General features: G+C 49.3%; 1 protein-coding gene across 1 annotated transcript in view; it reads left to right on the forward strand.

The window, feature by feature from the left end:
- Positions 1–276: 276 nt before the first annotated feature.
- The window catches only part of FBXL8 (F-box and leucine rich repeat protein 8), a 29,836-nt gene continuing 23,923 nt past the window's right edge, over positions 277–6,189 (forward strand). The window contains exon 1 of the mRNA XM_068150445.1: positions 277–2,094. The gene's annotated coding sequence lies outside the window, so the exon portion shown is untranslated. The remainder of the gene's footprint in view (positions 2,095–6,189) is intronic.

A 6,189-nucleotide genomic window follows, 5' to 3' on the forward strand; every position in this document is an offset into this window, starting at 1 on the left:
TTATTTTTAGTATATATCATTTGGCTTTTTTTCTTTAAGGAAAAAATAATCTCTCTGTGATTATTTACTTCTGGAAAAGCTCAAAACTAGGTTGAGTTCAGCTCAGGAGTGAAAAAACCACTGAGGAGCTGCTTGCTTTGGTGTTTTTGGGTTTTTTTCCCTACCAGGGAAATGATGGGAGGAGGCAGGAGATGAGCAGTGGTGGAAGCTGAAGACAGATGTGAGGGTCCCTCCCAAACCACTGAACAGAAACCACCCACTCTTTTTCTTTGGTTCCCCCTCTCTTTTTTGGTTCCCCCTCTCTTTCTCTTTCTTTGGTTCCCCCTCTCTTTCTCTTTCTTTGGTTCCCTCTCTCTTTCTCTTTCTTTGGTTCCCTCTCTCTCTTTCTTTGGTTCCCCCCTCTCTTTCTTTGGTTCCCTCTCTCTTTCTCCTTCTTTGGTTCCCCCTCTCTTTCTCATTCTTTGGTTCCCCCTCTCTTTTTTGGTTCCCCCTCTCTTTCTCATTCTTTGGTTCCCACTCTCTTTCTTTTGTTCCCCCTCTCTTTCTCATTCTTTGGTTCCCCCCTGTCTCATTCTTTGGTTCCCCCCTCTCTTTCTCATTCTTTGGTTCCCTCTCTCTTTCTCCTTCTTTGGTTCCCTCTCTCTTTCTCCTTCTTTGGTTCCCCCTCTCTTTCTTTGGTTCCCCCTCTCTTTCTCTTTCTTTGGTTCCCCCTCTCTTTCTCATTCTTTGGTTCCCCCTCTCTTTCTCATTCTTTGGTTCCCTCTCTCTCTTTCTTTGGTTCCCCCTCTCTTTCTCTTTCTTTGGTTCCCTCTCTCTCTTTCTTTGGTTCCCCCTCTCTTTCTCCTTCTTTGGTTCCCCCTCTCTTTCTCATTCTTTGGTTCCCCCTCTCTTTCTCTTTCTTTGGTTCCCCCTTTCCTTTCTCTTTCTTTGGTTTCCCCCTCTCTCTTTCTCATTCTTTGGTTCCCCCTCTCTTTCTCTTTCTTTGGTTCCCCCTCTCTTTCTCATTCTTTGGTTCCCCCTCTCTTTCTCATTCTTTGGTTCCCTCCTCTCTCTTTCTCATTCTTTGGTTCCCTCCTCTCTCTTTCTCATTCTTTGGTTCCCCCTCTCTTTCTCCTTCTTTGGTTCCCCCTCTCTTTCTCATTCTTTGGTTCCCCCTCTCTTTCTCTTTCTTTGGTTCCCCCTTTCCTTTCTCTTTCTTTGGTTTCCCCCTCTCTCTTTCTCATTCTTTGGTTCCCCCTCTCTTTCTCTTTCTTTGGTTCCCCCTCTCTTTCTCTTTCTTTGGTTCCCCCTCTCTTTCTCATTCTTTGGTTCCCTCCTCTCTCTTTCTCATTCTTTGGTTCCCTCCTCTCTCTTTCTCTTTCTTTGGTTCCCCCCTTCCTTTCTCTTTCTTCTTCTTTGGCTGCCCCCTCCTTTTCTCTTTCTTCTTCTTTGGCTCCCCCCCTTCCTTTCCCTTTCTCTTTCTTCTTTGGTTCCCCCCTCCCTTTCTCTTTCTTCTTCTTTATTTCCTCCCCTTAATTTGAATCACTTCAAAACAAACCACCTCTATTTGCAGCCATATCTAAATTGCCATCACCAGCTGCCAGCAGCTGTGGTCTTTCCTATCTCTGTGGCTTTGTCTCTGCCACAAAAAGGAGGACTGGTTTTCATTTCTTCTTCTATCAGAGGGCAAGGGTCTGGAGGGTGCCCAGACCATGGCCCCTTTTATATCCCAAGTTCTTCATTTACAGTGAACTGGTCATAAAAGCAAGGGTTTGATCTACTTTTGTTTTCACAAACTCAACTGTTTGTTAAACATGGAGGGAAGGATGAAAAGCCTTTTCCTGACAGCCTGTGGGGGTTTGGGTTGTATTTTTAATTCCAGCTCAAACGTTTTGCTTTGTTGAACACAATGTCACCATGAAAAGCTGTCATATGGATGGCTTCCTGGCTGAGCAACCCTCAGGCCCTGTGCTTGGCTGTTCCAGGCTGGGAAAGCCCTTTCCTGGTGATCTTCAGCTGCCTGAAACAGTAGTTGCTGGCTGAATGGTGCAGCTGACTGGAAACCTTGTCCGGAGATGTTACTTCAGCTTCAAGCTTTCCCTGTGCCAGCCCAAGGTACTTCCATCCTCCTGCTCTGTAGCAGCATCCCCAGGTGATTTTTTCATCCTTTCTCCATAAGGAGGCAGATGATGGTCACAAAGGCAAAGAACAGGCTGGTGTGTCCACCTTTGCTTAGAGGGGCTGGCTGTGGAATGGAGGGGACCACTCTCCAAAATCACTGGGGACTCACAGCAGGTCATGAGGTGTTGGGTGACAGGTTGGACTTGATGATCCTTGAGGTCTTTTCCAACCTTGTTGATTGTGTGATTCTATTTCCACCATGTCCCCCCACCCAGGGTTTGAGACCTACTACTCTTTTTGCTACAGAGCCTACAGAGGCTTTGATTGCTGTGGTGCCTCTGTTACTACCATGGCTTGGAGAATCATGTGGGGAGCTTGGGAGGTGGAGGAGCTTTCTTCACAGGTGCTTCTCCTTGGTGTTTGTGTCACCTGTACCAATGCACAGCTGACTCATTACTCTCACTGCCAGCAAAGCTGCCCTTGGTCTGTCCCTGGCATGCCCCTCTGTTTTGCAAGATTGGCTCAGTGATTTCATTGACCTTCATCACCAGGTCACCCCTGTTGACCCTGGGTTGGTGAGTTGGCACAGGGCTTGAAGTGAGCCATGTGCCAGTAGTGCTTCTACCCACTGCAGAGCAGAGCCCTGCTCCCCATCACTGTACCCCTGCAGGCACCAAGCCATGTGGTTGGGAACACAGCTTTGTGGTAAGGAAGGAAGAGCTGATCCTGTGGTGTGTTTGTTTTTTCAAGCACTGCCTGAGATTTAAGTGTGACTCAGGGTGAAGTACTGCTCTGCTCGAGCCTAGAAAGAGTTTACTCAGGTTCAGCTCTCAGGTCAGCCAGTGGCTTCCTCTGCAAAGCCTCTGAAGATTCAATGTCTAAGCTCTTTGGCTCACCCCCTATGGAGCAGGCAGCCTTGGGAGAAAGCTCACTAAGAGAGAGGCACTGCCCCATGGATGTGATCCAGGGCAGCTTGGATGAGGCTCGGAGCAACGTGGTCTGGTCCATGGGGGCATGGACTGCAGGGGGGCTTAGACTTAGATGATCTTTAAGGACCTTTCTGACCCAAACCATTCTGTGATGATTCTATGGTTGTAGTGATGCTGTGACCTCAGAGAATTCCCATATGCACTGAAAGAAACTGGATAGCTCTACCAGGTGCCAGGTTCTGGACAAACCTCCCCTTAACTCAGTTTAGGAAAGATGTTGAGTTGCTGGAAGGTGTCCAGAGAAGGGCAACAAAGCTGGGGAGGGGTCTGGGGCACAGCCCTGTGAGGAGAGGCTGAGGGAGCTGGGGTTGCTTAGCCTGGGGAAGAGGAGGCTCAGGGGAGACCTCCTTGCTGTCTACAGTTACCTGGAGGGAGGCAACCAGCAGCAGGAGGACACAGTCCTCTATTCTATTAACCATGTTTGCTACAAAAGGCTCATCTGAGCAGTAACTGGAACCTAGCAGATATGGTGGCTGAGCTTGGTTTTGACTTAAACTTGCAGATGGGGCAAGAAACTTGCCTTGATGTGTTTGTAGAAATGTATGGCATTGGGCAGGACCCTGTTGTGCACCCAAACACCCAGCTGGAAGAGAATAGAATTAACGAGGTTGGAAAAGACCTTTGAGATCATTGAGTCCAACCTATCACCCAACACCATCTGATCAACTAAACCATGGCACCAAGCATCCCATCCAGTCTCTTCCTAAACACCTCCAGGGATGGGGACTCCACCATCTCCCTGGGCAGCACATTCCAGTGGCCAGTCTCTCTTTCTGGGAAGAACTTTCTCCTCACCTCCAGCCTAAACCTCCCCTGGCACAGCTTGAGACTGTGTCCTCTTATTCTGGTGCTGGTTGCCTGGGAGAAGAGACCAACCTCTGCCTGTCTACAACTTCCCTTCAGGTAGTTGTAGACAGCAAGAAGGTCTCCCCTGAGCCTCCTCTTCTGCAGGCTAAGCAACCCCAGCTCCCTCAGCCTCTCCTCACAGGGCTGTGCTCCAGACCCCTCCCCAGCTTTGTTGCCCTTCTCTGGACAACTTCCAGCATCTCAACATCTTTCCTAAACTGAGGGGCCCAGAACTGGACACAGGACTCAAGGTGTGGCCTAACCAGTGCTGAGTACAGGGCACAATGACCTCCCTGCTCCTGCTGGCCACACTGTTCCTGATGCAGGCCAGGATGCCATTGGCCTTCTTGGCCACCTGGGCACACTGCTGGCTCCTGTTCAGCCTACTATCAACCAGCACCCCCTGGTCCCTTTCTGCCTGGCCACTCACTCCTCTGAGAGCTGGTGACAGCCAGAACTTCTGTGACTCCCCTTCCTGCTCCTGCATGAAGTGTTTAATGAAAGTCCCTGAGGCACTCTTCATCACAAGTAGGTATTTCTTTATTAAAAAGACTGGAAGAAAAAAAAATAGACCAAAGTGCTCTTTCTTATAAAAGACAATTGGTTGGAGGTTGAATGCCCCAGACCTGAGTATAGATGGCATTGTAGTCCATAGCTGTAGATGGACAATCCAGATCTGATGCTGAGCATCAAGGAAATTTGGCATTAGAAGGGATTTTTTTTTTTGTCAGTGATGACTAAGGGACTTAGCCACACTTCTCCTGCAGGCTTCAGTTAGATGGATGGCTAAATCCTTCCAGTGGCTTTACATTTCAGTCTGGAGAAGAAAAGGATGTCATTCCTCATGTCAAGCCTCAGCTTGCCTGGTAAGTCTCGCCCACTTTCATGCACACCACTCCAGCGCAGGGGTTAGGCTGAAGAAACCCTCTTGGCTTCCATTTTGGTCTCTCTCCTTGGTTTCAGGTGTCCAGTTCCAGAGGTTCACAACTGTGCCAGAACATTCAGTTAAACTAAATCAGCAGATGGAGGCTCCTCACTGCTGTACATTCTCAATCCTGCTTTCAGTCTGTGGACAGCTGCAGGGATGTGACTCTGAGGTACCTTTTGAAACCAGAGTTGAAGGAGTTGCCCTCAGTTCCAAGTCAGCACATCTTTTTGGCCTTATGTTTGCCATACCTTGACAGTGTTTTAAGCACATTATGGTGTTTTGCCTCAGCCTTCCTCCAGGTTTTGAAGCAGCCCTGAGACTTCCCAGCTATGTAACTCCAGCCAACTGTTTGACTGTTTGGCCAAGAAGGCCAATGGCATCCTGGCCTGCATCAGGAACAGTGTGGCCAGCAGGAGCAGGGAAGTCATTGTGCCCTGTACTCAGCGCTGGTTAGGCCACACCTTGAGTCCTGTGTCCAGTTCTGGGCCCCTCAGTTTAAGAAGGACATCGAAACACTTGAACGTGTCCAGAGAAGGGCAACAAGGCTGGGGAGAGGCCTTGAGCACAGCCCTGTGAGGAGAGGCTGAGGGAGGTGGGGTTGTTTAGCCTGGAGAAGAGGAGGCTCAGGGGTGACCTCATTGCCCTCTACAACTGCCTGAAAGGTGGTTGTAGCCAGGAAGGGGTTGGTCTCTTCTTCCAGGCAACCAGCACCAGAACAAGAGGACACAGTCTCAAGCTGCACCAGGAGAGGTTTAGACTTGAGGTGAGGAGAAAGTTCTTCACCGAGCGAGTCGTTTGTCATTGGGATGTGCTGCCCAGGGAGGTGGTGGAGTCACCGTCCCTGGAGGTGTTCAAGAGGAGATTGGATGTGGCACTTGGTGCCATGGTCTAGTCATGGGGTCTGTGTTGATAGGTTGGACTCAATGATCCTCGAGGTCTCTTCCAACCTTAGTTATACTGTGACTTGGAGGCTCTCATTGTTCTCATGAAGCTCTATAAACTGCAGTGCTGTGACATCAGCATCCTATTTTGCATGAGAAAGAGCAGGGACCCCCTTCTCCTCAACAGTGGGGCTGGAGATGAAAATGGAGAGCTGGGAAGTGCTGTTGGGAGCTGTCACCATTCATTTTTTCATTTGACTTGTTATGGAAGTGGGGAAGAAAACTTCAGGAGTTCTTTAAGGTCCAGCTGGTGGCTTTTAGGCACTTCTGATCACTAGTGCTGAACCCTTTCCTTATTTGGGGGGGTCAAATCCTGTTTCCACCTGGTAAACTGATCCACTGTAGGCAGCTGTGGCAAGTGAGCACTGAGGGTGCTGGAGGAAGG

Source organism: Melanerpes formicivorus, unplaced genomic scaffold (genome assembly GCF_026170545.1).
Source record: "Melanerpes formicivorus ecotype bairdi unplaced genomic scaffold, bMelFor1.0.p_v2 SCAF_20, whole genome shotgun sequence".
Lineage (NCBI taxonomy): Eukaryota > Metazoa > Chordata > Aves > Piciformes > Picidae > Melanerpes > Melanerpes formicivorus.